Here is a 13,573-nt window from a genome sequence, read left to right as displayed (position 1 = left end):
GGTCAAGGGGGGGTGGATACAACAAAAGAACATATAGTATTTAGTTAAAAGTTCTGGAAAATAAAAGAAAGGTCCAGAAAACAAGTAATGAATTGCTAAATGAATGGCACAGTGGTTTGGCCAAAGGGGCTCTGCTTGACTCATTGTATTCATAATGCTTTTAAGAGGCATTTGATCTCTATTTTCCTTATTGTTTTAAATAGAATTTTATAAAACAGAATACTTTTTTGTTTCCATTTATTTTAGAAAGTTCATCTAACCTTGGTGTAATCCCTACCTGGAAATTAATTCTGTAGGTTCATTTTCAGGCTTACTCAAATTATACATAGGGTATATGAAGAATATAGATGTAAATATATAGATTTTCATTGTTGTTTTGTTGCTAAGTCATGTCTGACTCTTTTGTGACCCTATGGACTGTAGCCTGCCAGGCTCCTCTGTCCATAGGATTTCCCAGGCAAGAATACTGGAGTGGGTTGCCATTTCTCTCTCCAGGAGATCTTCCCGAACCAGGGGTCAAACCAGCATCTCCTACATTGGCAGGAGGTTTCTTTACCCCTGCGCCCCCCCAAAAGAAAAAATGTTATTTTGGCCTTGAAATATCTTAAGCAAGTTCCCTTAGTTTCCTAAGTCAAAGGCTCAGCATCTTCAAAAAAGGGATAGTAATCATGTTTCCAAGATAGATCTGATGGGGGGAGGTAACTGAGATAATGCCTATAAACTGATGAGCAGAGCACTCAGAAAGTGCCAACTATAATGCGGTAGATTAGCCTCAGTAACTGCCTTTGAGTTTTAACTCCTCAGAGTAAGTCACTCTGTGAAAACCTGCCTCCACAAAGCAGAAAATCCCCTCCCTACCACGCCCCTGTCCCTTGCTGCCCCCCAGCATCTCCCCTCTAAGATGGAAGACAAATATGCAGCCACCCTAGCTTCACTCCCCTGAACACTAGTCCTGTCTGATGGGTTTTCTCTCTCCTCATCCCCACAGGTTTGGTCCCTGAAAGCCAAGGCACTACGGACAAACCCGAATGAACTTTCTGGTCAACCCATCACTAGATATTTTGAGTTAAAACTCTTTTCCTGAGCCGTCTGCCTGAGGATAATGAGTAGTTTTCAAATCTCTCAGTTGCAAGTGAGCTGTGGTCACTTGTAAAAGGAGTAAACAGATAGAAAGAAAAACCTGGCTAGAACTGTTTGCCGGTGATCTGGGAAGCACAGAATCTCCGTGTTGAAAAGGACTTAGAGCCCCAACTCTGTCAAATGCAGGAAACCTTTCTAGAATTTCCTAACAAGTAGACTTCCAGGTATTTTTTAAAAACTATGGGTGGGGGAAATTTCTACTTGGAAGCTAGCTCACTCTGTCTCTAGAAAATCCAAATTGTTAGGAAAATCTTCCCATCTACTAAGCCACAAGTTGCCTCCAGGTGGAAACCTACTTTATCCAGCTATGATGCTGGTTATACTCCTACTGATTTAGAGTCCAGCAGACCTGGGTTCAAATCCCTATTAAATTTATTAGTTTCCTGGCCTCCGGGGGGGGCAGTGGTATTAAAGAATCTTTTCTCCCCAACTTCTTTCACGTTCAAGAAAGAGATCTCCCCATTTGGAGTGTGCAGATCCAAGAACGGCAATTGATTCGCATTACTGGACTCCCTTAATAGTATTATTGTGGGAGGTATGAGTCTGTATAAGAATAAATGTTCAATGTCCTATTTTCCCTCCTTTTGCTTACTGTTTTCCCTACTTCATCACTGGAATCTTAGGGACCATAAAGTTGAGATTTGGACCTGGGTTGAGGTTGAAAGAGAGGGAGAGAAGCAGTTTAGCTGTTTAGTTGTTTGCCTACCTGGTGGCTCAGATGGTAAACAATCTGCCTGCAATGCAGGGTACCTGGGTTCTATCTCTGGGTCAGGAAGATCTCCTGGAGAAGAGAATGGCAACCCACTCCAGTATTCCTGCCTGGATAATTCCATGGACAGAGGAGCCACAAAGAGTTGAAGTCATGAAGAGTTGGATACGACTAAGTGACCAACACTTCCACTACTACTAGGAAACTACTTTGGGGTTTGGGATCAAAGCCTCAGCTAATTGTAAAAGTCTGCATTTGCCCGGCTTGTATCCTATGCATCAACGTCCTCCGGGGAACTCATTGCCTGAGGATGGGAGAGGGTGGGAGTGGAGATAGGATTTAAGGGTCCTGGCTCCCCACTCATCCATCAATCACTGCTAACCTCTTCGAAAATAGAGTTTCCCTGTTTGTAATATGGAGATAACTCTATTTTACGAAGCTGCAAGAATTAGAAACAGTATATTAAGGTCTGGACAGTGAGCACATGACTATCATTTAAGTATGTAAAGACAATTATCAGGACAAATATGGCAGTAAATGGCAACTCATAGAATTAAAAACAATACCTCAGATATTATTTACCCATTGCAGATTTCAATGGAAAAAAGTCACTCTTATTCCACATACCACACTATGATTACATTAACTTTTCCATAGCTGCATAATATGTGGTTGTTACACAATAAACACAGTCACTCTTGTATTTGAGTTTACTCTTTTTTGTTTGTTTGTTTGTTTGTTTTGAGTTTACTCTTAAACTTTTGTCTGTCTGACAGAATTCCCCATAGCCATTAAAACCCTGTTCAAACTATGAAATCTTCCCTAATCAAATTCTGCTGTTGAAATATGGGTTAGCCTGGCATGCCGTACACACAGAATTTCTACAGTCACAATCACATTGTTCCAGACTTGTTTTCATTGTAAAATCCCCAATGCAAAGAATTATGCATTCTATAGTGATTGGTCCTTACATGAAGCCAATAGGCGATGGAGTATTATTTGGCACTGAAAAGAATTACTCAGCATGAAAGATGTGGAAGGATCTTAAAAGCATATTACTAAGTGAAAGAAGCCAATCTGAAAAGACTATATACTATACGAGTTCAACTATTTGACATTCTGGAAAAGACAAAACTGTTGAGACAGTAAAAAGATTAGTGGCTGCTAGTGGTTGAGGTGTTGGGGCAGCAATGAACAGGCAGAGCATGGAGAATTTTTAGAGCAGTAAAAATACTTCATACGGTACTATAATAATGCATCCACGTCATTATACATTTGTCCAAACACATGGAATGTATACCACCAAGAGTAAACTGTAATATAAACCATGGACTTTGGACGATTATCATGTATCAGTGTAGGTTCATCAGTTGTAGCAAATATGTCACTCTGGTGGGGGATGTTGATAATGGAGGAAGCTATGCATGAGTGATGAAGAGGATATATGAAAATCTGTGTACCTTCCCCCTCAGTTTTGCTGTAAACCTAAAACTGCTCTAAAAATTTTAAGTCAAGTTTTTAAAAATGTCACCCAATGAACAGTGAGCAAATGAGATCCTCAAATAAAATGCAAATGAGCTTTTAATGCTTTTTTATAATATGATAGTGTAGTGTCTACAACAGAGACCACAAACTAGCCACCACCAAAATGGACATGCCATCTAGATATATTTTGTTTAGTGAAATGTTATTTTAATAATTGAACTTTATGTATTATTTAAAATCAGTAGCTCATCCATGAAATTATGGATTACCAGCCTTGTATGTGTGCATGTTAGAAAGCTTTTGACTGCAAGTAAAAGACACTTCAACTCAAATTGGCTTAAAGTCAGGTATTTTCAAGGATTATATGATCCCATTCAGTAGGAAGTACCAAGCAATCCAGGTTGATTGTTTCGGTGCCTAACCACACCTTTGAGGTGGCAGGCTCTTTATCTCTCTGTTTGGCTATCTGAGTGTTGGCTTCATCTTCAGACTGCCAACAAGGAACAAAACATTACATCTAGATAGAGGTCATGTCCAGAAGAAGAAAAGAGATTTGTTCTTTCTGTGCCCCTTTTCAGGAGCAAAATAATCTTTCCCCAGAGGCTTCCAAGGATTTCCCCTGACACTTTGTAGGCCATTCCTGGGCCACATGCCTGCACCTGTGGCTTCCCTGGTGGCTCAGTGGTAAAGAATCCACCTGCCAGTGCAAGAGATGCAGGAGGCACGAGTTTGATCCCTGGGTCAGGAAGATCCCCTGGAGAAGGAAATGGCAACCCACTCCAGTATTCTTGCCTGGAGAATCCCATGGACAGAGGTGGCAGGAAGGCTGCAGTCCATGTGGTCACATAGAGTCAGACACAACTGAGCATGCATGCACACCTGTTGCTGCAACAATCATTGACTGAAAGGATAGACTGAGCTGTGATTAGCTTGGACTAATTATGTGGGAACTTGGGAAGAGATCAGCTAATGTATACTACAAGTTGAAAAAATCAAGAGCTCTGGCACTATCACAACCCTAGTTCCCACACAGTGACAAATGTCTATGGCTATTTCCATCCTTAGACTTAGGGAACGGTCCTCAATTCACCATGGGTCCTACCTGCCTGGACTTTGTAAGCATTTGAGTTTACTATACCTGGTTTATACTTTTTTATCTGGCAGCAGCTTCATGCTAAATTATGATATTTCACAGATATTTTAGCCTATGGATTCTGGAGACACATGATAAATGTCTACAGTGACATGATAGTGTTTTGTCCCACAATTTAGTGGTTTAAAACAATAAGCATTTATTATCTCACAGAGTTTCTGGGAGTCACGAACTTGCGAGTGGCCGAACTGGGTGTTTCCGGCTTAAGACGTCTTACGAAGCTGCAGTCCAATTGGTGATGGGACTGCAGTTATCTGAAGGCCTGGCTGCACTAGAGAAATTGCTTCCCAGATCACTCACAGGCTGTTGGCTGAAGGGCTTAGTTCCTCAGCACATGGAATTCTCATCAGGCCATTCACAATAAGGCATTGGCTTCCACCGGGGCCAGTGATCCAAAAGAGCAAGAGCGTGACCAAGACAGAAATCACGAAGATTCTTATGACCTAATCTTACAACTGATACACTGTCAATTCTGCCATATCCTATTGCTCACAGAGTAAACTAACTGTGCTACGGTGCAGGAGGGGTGTGAGTTCCAGGGGGTGGGGACTTCAGGGGGGCACTCTTTGAGACTGGCTACTATAGTTGCATTCTGCAAAACTGTTCTATGCAGGAAATTTATATATATATTTTGGAATTTATAAAGTACTTATTTATTTGGCTGCATCACATCCTAGGTGCGGCACAGGGACGGGATCTTTGTTACATTGTGCCAGATTGTTGCAGAGCCTGGACTGTCTAGTTGTGCCCACAGGCCGGGTTGTCCTGCAGCATGTAAGATCTTCATTACCCAACCAGGGTTCGAACCCGTGTACCCTGCATTGCAAGGCAGATTCCTAACCACTGGACCACCAGAGAAGTCCCAGACAGGGAATTTAGACAGATACTTACTTGCTGTGTGACTACATGAATTTTCCCAATGCTAAATATCTTGGAAGTGCATTGTCAATTAAACAATCACTTCAGTGAAACATAGGGTCAGCTGTAAGCAAAGGTGTCTTAATATCCCTAGAATTACATCTTCCACTCTACATTATAAGCTAACTCAGTCTTGTTTTTTATCTGTCTGCAAGGGGAAAAAAACCAAAAGATTTTATCAATGAATTCAGGGCTCCAAACTCCTAGTAAAAGACTCCCAAAGTGTACCAGCTGCCTGATAAGACTTAATGTATCAACCAGTGTGGAGATATTAACATTGTAACAGGGACAAAAGAATGCATGGAATGGACAAAGGATTATGGGCTTTCAGGCATCCCCTGAACTGAGTCCCAGGAGAGCAGGAATTTGGATAAGGAGGAAGCCTCCTGCAATTGTACCACCTGTAAGGCTGTCCCTAAGATACTGATAAAGAAAAAGAAACATGAAACGAAAATAACCCTGGTTTAATTTGATGAGAGCACTTCTCAGTTGCCTCAGTGGTGAAGACTATGCCTGCCAAGCAGGAGACCACAACAGATTTGATCCCTGGGTTGGGAAGCTCCCCTGGAGAAGAAAATAACAATCCACTCCAGTATTCTTGCCTGGGAAATCCATGGACAGAGGGGCCTGGTGGGCTACAGTCCATGGAGTTGCAAAGAGGCAAACACAACTTAGTGACTGATCAACAACAGCAATAACAATTTGATGAGGAGATCACAAAACTTCTCAGTTAAATTGTATTCGCCACAACTCCCAGAATTTTGTAATACAGTGAAGTTTCTTGTCCAAGAAATTTAAGCTTCACACATTGCTGTTGCCTTCCTACACACCCTCAAACCAAAAACCCCAAAGCATTAAAAAGGCTCACACTCTTGCATAACACTGCTATAAGAACTAGAGACAAAATATGCTCGTGGAGCTGAAATCAGAAAGAATTTCTTTTCTCCCCCTTCCATAAAACAGTTACATTGTGAAGTACAGTTTGCCCTCATTTGGAGACTGAAAGATAACAGTTTTGAAACAGAGATTCATTGGCAGTATTTATAACTGAGTTGTGTAATAAACTCGGGGCATTAAAAATATGACGCTACTCTAGACTAGTCTTTATTTTTAGAAGGCTTAGAAAACCTCTATCCAGTGTTAAAAGTCTCTACATATGACGAAATGTTCTTTGCTATCCCATGGTCATTAGGAAAATGAAATACAGTCAGTCAGTCAACAAGAAAAACAATACTAGGCACACAGTATCAGTTGTGTTGGAGCTGACTCCTGGGCCCGAGCAAAGGCAACTTCATGGATGTTTCTGGGTTCCATCTAGGAACCTGAAATAAGAAATGTTAACTAACAAGGTTTTGTTCTGTAAAAGAACAGCTATTAATGTAATGCTTATGTCTTGTGGACTGTTTGTCTTCAGAAATGTTTTAGGTAAATTATTTCAGAGACTCAACAATAACTTTGAATAATATTAACCTTTGGAACTTAACTAGCTCAACAGGGCATAAAATAATGAAGGCAGAAAGAAGAAATCTGTTAAGAAATCAATCTCTTGAAGAGTTTTAAAATGCTCCAACGCTGGAAATCAACACAAAAATCTGAGCAATAGCATTAGTTTTAAGACTATAAATAATGACATAATTTTGGTTCTTGATTGTGATACATAATAGTGTTTGAAAGTTCTGATTTTATACTTCATAATTTTCTATATTCTTTTATTTTCAAAATATTTTTGATAAAGATTTACAAAGAAAGCACAGAGGGCACATTTAGTGGAATCCAAGTGAGCACTTAAAAATACATTATTTTTCATAATGAATTTTTCTCAAGTTGTTGGATGGATTTGTGCTGGGCTTATGTAAGCTATTGAGTGAGGTACTGGATCTTATTCATTTCTGGATCCTCGTTACTTAGTATAAGCTTCTCAATAAATATTTTCACTGACCCTAGTCTCTTATCTAGTTCTCTTGATGGTTAGTTGTTTACCTTTGTGAGATGGTTGCCTAGAGTTAAATGCACAGAAGGCAGTGAAATGCAGAGTTTTTTCCCTGCAAGTTAAAAGAGTTTTTATGGAAAATGTTAATAAAAACAAAGAAACTGACTTTATTTAGAACATTTTATTTTGCTACAAATATGTATCTTCCCATTATATTTTCTTTTTCATGCCCTTAGATGATAGATTGGATTAGCAATTCTAGAGGGACTGTGACCAAATAATTTTTAAGCATCTGGAGATGAATTTGAAGCAATGACAATTTTTTTAAATGTTTTTGGTGATCAGAGTAAATCATATGCTTTGTTGCTCAGTTGTGTCCGACTCTTTGCAACTCCATGGACTGTAGCCCGCCAGGCTCCTCTGTCCATGGGGATTCTCCAGGAAGAATACTGGAGTCAGTTGCCATGCCCTCCTCCAGGGGATCTTTCCAACCCAGGGATCGAACCTAGGTCTCCCACATTGTAGGCAGATTCTTTACCATCTGAGCCACCAGGGAAGCCCATCATACAAGTGCAAAATCAATCATGGAACTCACACAACCACACTGTATCCCTCCTCCTATTTTGCAAATACTGGAGAATGCTGCGATTTCAGTTTTTATAAACTTCACTCTAGTCCACAGGTCTCATGAAGTTGCAGGATATTAAACAATCTTAAGAATGATACTGAATGAAAAAGAAGTTGTTCTATATAAATCAGCAAAAATGAACATATACAATGTTCAGGAAAAACAAGTAAATGGATCCAATATTTCAGGAAGTTATAAAGTTAAAAAAGAAATGTTATTAATAACATTGCTGTATTTAAAGAAGAAAGATATGGTATTAACGATGCTGCTGTAGATGGTCCCTGACTTATAGTGATTCAACTTAATGATTTTTTAACTTAATGGTAGTGCGATATGCATTCAGTAGAAATCATACTTCAGATTTTGAAGCTTGATCTTTTTTTCAGGCTAGCGTTACATGGTATAATCTCATGATACTTAGTAGGAGCAGCTGCCTTCACGATCACGACAGTAAACAACCAACATACGTTAATAACCATTCTGTCTCCACATAGCCATTCTGTTTTTGACTTTCAGTACAATATTCATATACATGAGCTAGTCAACACTTTATTATAAATTAAACTTTGTGTAGATGGTTTTGCCCAACTGTGGGCTAATGTAACTGTTCTGACCATGTTTAAGGTGAATGAGGCGAAGCTCTGATGTTCAGTAGGTTAGGTGTATTCAATGCATTTTCAACACACAATATATTCAACTTACATTTATCGGGATATAACCCCATGGTAAGTCGAGGAATCTCTGTTGGCAGTCGAGGAATATCTGTATTTCAAAGATAAACTCTTATTCTATAAACTTGACTATTCCTAAATCTAAGTGATTCCGTAGGAGTTGAGAATTTTTATGGTTGCTTACTTTAAAAACAGGGCTTCCCTGGTGGCTCAGTGGTAAAGAATCCGCCTACCTATGCAGGAGACTCAGGTTCGATCACTGGGTTGGGAAGATCCCCTGGAGAAGAAAATGGCAACGCACTCCAGTATTCTTGCCTGGAAAATTCCATGGACGGAGGAGCCTGGTGGGTTATGGTCCATGGGGTCACAAAGAGTTGGACATGACTGAGTGACTGACAACACTAATACTTACTTCAAGGACACTCCTTGGTGATGATTAAATTAATGCAATAACAACATAATACCTGGCATACAGTAGGTTCTGGATAAATGATGGCTATTAATATTATTGCCAAAATTATTGGTATTAAAAAATAAGTACAGAATAGGACATCTTAGGATCAGGGGAGGTGCAATGAAAAAGAACAGGGCTTTTCTGTACTACTTTGTTGACTTTGGCCCCAGATCAGGCCATCAGACTGTCTTCTGAGATCGAGGTAAGAAGGAAGTTTGGACGTGGTTTACAGAAGTCACGGGTTCACTAACAGTTAGACTCAGCCTGCCCAGGAGCCAGGTTAACATTAGGCACTCTGGTTTCAAGTGGTCAATGCTTAAGAGCAAGCACAGTAGTCTTCTTCCAAGCAAAAATACTGATCCATAAACCTAAATGTTACCTGAAAGAACTCCTACACTTCTCTATTTATTTTGCTGTAAAGAAAGACAAAACAGATTGCTGGTTTCTGGAAATTTTAAGGAGCTCACCCTAGGCTTCTGCGTGATTTCTTGACTAGTATAATAACAGGCCAAAGGAATTGGTTTCTGAAAGGTGGCGGAGTAGAAGAACGTGCGCTCATCTTCTCCTGTGAGAACTCCAAACTTACACCTCGCTGCTGAACAACTGTCGACAGGAGAATGTTGGATCCCGCCAAAAAAAGATACCCCACATCCAAGGGCAAAGGAGAAGCACCAACAAGACAATAGGAAAGGCGAAATTGCATTTAGAATCAAATGCCATACCTACCAGAGACGCCCGGAGGGCTCAAACAAAACCTTGTGTGCACCAGGAGACCCCACAGAGACTGAGTCAGACCTGCCTATGAGTGTTTGAGTGTCTCCTGCAAAGGTACAGGTCAGCAGTGGCCTGCCGCAGGGGCAGGGGCTCTGGATGCAGCAGACCTGGGTATGGCATAAGCCCTCATGAAGGAGGTCACCATTAATCCCACCATAGAACTACTAGAACTTACACAGGACTGGGGACACAGGCTCTTGGAGGGCACAAACAGAAACTTGTATGCACCAAGACCCAGAAGAAAGGAGCAGTGACCCCACAGGAGACTGACCCAGACTTGCCTGTGAGTGTCCAGGAGTCTCTGGCAGAGATATGGGTCAGCAGTGGCCTGCTGCAGGGTCAGGGGCACTGACTGAAGCAGTGCTTGCAGGGGACTTTTTGCAGGAGGTCACCAATATCTTCATTACCTCCACCATAGTTTGGCCTCAAGTCAAACAAGAGGGAGGGAACACAGCCCCACCCATCAACAGAATATTGGATTAAAGATTTACTGAACATGGTCCCGCCCATCAAAACAAGACCCAGTTTCTGCCTCAGTCAGTCTCTCCCATCAGGAAGCTTCTATAAGCCTCTTATCCTTAACCATCAGAGGGCAGACAGAATGAAAACCACAATCAAAGAAAACTAACCAATCTGATCTCACGGACCACAGCCTTGTCTAATTCAATGAAACTATGAGCCTTGCCGGGTAGGGCCATTCAAGATGGATGGGTCATGGTGGAGAGTTCTGACAAAATCTGGTCCTTTGGAGAAGGGAATGGCAAACCACTTCAGTATTCTTGCCTTGGGAACCCCATGAACAGTATGAAAAGGCAAAAAGATAGGACACTGAAAGATGAACTCCCCAGGTTGGTAGGTGCCCAATATGCTACTGGAGATCAGTGGAGAAATAACTCCAGAAAGAATGAAGAGATGGAGCCAAAACAACACCACCACCCAGTTGTGGATGTGACTGGTGATGGAAGCAAGGTCCGATGCTGTAAAGAACAATATTGCGTAAGAACCTGGAATGTTAGGTTCATGAATCAAGGTAAATTGGAGGTGGTCAAACAGGAGATGGCAAGAGTGAACATCAGCATTTTAGGAATCAGCAAACTAAAATGGACTGGAATGGGTGAATTTAACTCAGATAACCGTTATATCTACTACTGTGGACAAGAATCCCTTAGAAGAAATGGAGTAGCCCTCATAGTCAACAAAAGAGTCCGAAATGCAGTACTTGGATGCAATCTCAAAAATGACAGAATGATTTCTGTTCGTTTCCAAGGCAAACCATTCAATATCACAGTAATCTAAGTCTATGCCCCGACCAGTAACGCTGAAGAAGCTGAAGTTGAACGGTTCTATGAAGACTTACAAGACCTTCTAGAGCTAACACCCAAAAGAGATGTCCTTATCATTATAGGGGACTGGAATACAAAAGTAGGAAGTCAAGAGATACCTGGAGTAACAGGCAAATTTGGCCTTGGAGTACAAATTGAAGAAGGGCAAAGGCTAATAGACTTTTGCCAAGAGAATGCACTGGTCACAGCAAGCACCCTCTTCCAACAACACAAGAGAAGACTCTACACGTGGACATCACCACATGGTCAAGACCGAAATCAGATGGATTATATTCTTTGCAGCCAAAGAAGGAGAAGCTCTATACAGTCAGCAAAAACAAGACTGGAAGCTGACTGTGGCTCAGATCATGAACCCCTTATTGCAAAATTCAGACGTAAAATGAAGAAAGTAGGGAAAACCACTGGGCCATTCAGGTATGACCTAAATCAAATGCCTTATGATTATACAGTGGAAGTGGGAAACAGATTCAAGAGATTAGATCTGGTCGAGTGCCTAAAGAACTATGGACAGAGGTTCATAACATTGTACAGGAGGCAGGGATCAAGACCATCCCCAAGGAAAAGAAATGCAAAAAGGCAAAATGGTTGTCTGAGGAGGCCTTACAAATAGCTGTGAAGAGAAGAGAAGCTAAAGGCAAAGGAGAAAAGGGAAATATATACTCATTTGAATGCAGAGTTCCAAAGAGTAGTAAGAAGAGATAAGAAAGCCTTCCTCAGTGATCAATGCAAAGAAATAGAGGAAAACAATAGATGGGAAAGACTAGAGATCTCTTCAAGAAAATTAGGGATACCAAGGGAAAATTTCATGCAAAGATGGGCACAATAAAGGACAGAAATGGTATGGACCTAACAGAAGCAGAAAATATTAAGAAGAGGTGGCAACAATACACAGAAGAATTACACATAAAATTATACACATGACCCAGATAACCACTATGGTGTGATCACTCACCTAGAGCCAGACATCCTGGAATGCGAAGTCAAGTGGGCCTTAGGAAGCATCACTACGAACAAAGCTGGTGGAGGTGATAGAATTCCAGTTGAGCTATTTCAAATCCTAAAAGATGATGCTGTGAAAGTGCTGCACTCAATATGCCAACAAACTTGGAAAACTCAGCAGTGGCCACAGGACTGGAAAATGTCAGTTTTTTTTCCAATCCCAAAGAAAGACAATGCCAAAGAATGTTCAAACTACCACATAATTGCACTCATCTCACATGCTAGCAAAGTAATGCTCAAAATTCTCCAAGCCAGGCTTCAACAGTACACGAACCATGAACTTCCAGATGTTCAAACTGGATTTAGAAAAGGCAGAGGAACCAGAGATCAAATTGCCAACATCCACTGGATACGGAAAAAGCAAGAGAGTTCCAGAAAAACATCTACTTCTGCTTTATTGACTACATCAAAGCCTTTGGTTGTGTGGAACACAGCAAACTGTGGAAAATTCTACAAGAGATGGGGATACCAGAACATCTTACCTGCCTCCTGAGAAATCTGTATGCAGGTCAGGAAGCAACAGTTAGAATTGACGTGGGACAACAGACTGGTTCCAAATTGGGAAAGGAGTATGTCAAGGCTGTATTTCGTCACCCTGCTTATTTAACTTATATGCAGAGTACATCATGAGAAATGCTGGGCTGGATGAAGCACAAGCTGGAATCAAGATTGCCAGGATAAGTATCAACAACCTCAGATACACAGACGATACCACCCTTGTGGCAGAAAGTGAAGAACTAAAGAACCTCTTGATGAAAGTGAAAAGGAGAGTGAAAACTTTGGCTTAAAACTCAACATTCAGAAAACTAAGTTCATGGCATCCAGGCCCATCACTTCATGGCACATAGATGGGGAAACAATGGAAACAGTGAGAGATTTTATTTTGGGGGGCTCCAAAATCACTGCAGATGGTGACTGCAGCCATGAAATAAAAAGACGCTTTCTTCTTGGAAGAAAAGCTTTGTCCAACCTAGAGAGCGTATTAAAAAGCAGAGACATTACTTTACCAACAAATGTCCTTCTCATCAAAGCTATGGTTTTTCCAGTAGTCATGTATGGATGTGAGAGTTGGACTCTAAAGAAAGCTGAGCACCAAAGAATTGATGCCTTTGAACTATGGTGTTGGAGAAGACTCTTGAGAGTCCCCTGGACTGTAAGGAGATCCAACCAGTCCATCCTAAAGGAAATCAGTCCTTAGTATTCATTGGAAGGACTGATGCTGAAGCTGAAACTCCAATATTTTGGTCACCTGATGTGAAGAACGGACTCATTTGAAAAGACTCTGTTGCTGGGAAAGATTGAAGGCAGGAGGAGACAGGGACGACAGAGGATGAGATGGTTGGATGGGATCACTGACTCAGTGGACATA

The 13,573-nt window shown here is 41.0% G+C and overlaps 1 protein-coding gene across 7 annotated transcripts in view; it reads right to left on the bottom strand.

Annotated features, from left to right (window-relative positions):
* Positions 1 to 13,573, bottom strand: part of LOC145505566 (liprin-alpha-1-like) — a 488,322-nt gene that overhangs the window by 298,519 nt on the left and 176,230 nt on the right. The gene's annotated exons all lie outside the window — the stretch shown is intronic.

The sequence above is a fragment of the Giraffa tippelskirchi genome, chromosome 1, assembly GCF_054371585.1.
Source record: "Giraffa tippelskirchi isolate mGirTip1 chromosome 1, T2T-mGirTip1v1.2.pri, whole genome shotgun sequence".
Classification (NCBI taxonomy): domain Eukaryota; kingdom Metazoa; phylum Chordata; class Mammalia; order Artiodactyla; family Giraffidae; genus Giraffa; species Giraffa tippelskirchi.
The sequence above is the reverse complement of the archived record's forward strand: the minus strand, read 5'-3'. Positions and strand labels throughout refer to the sequence as shown.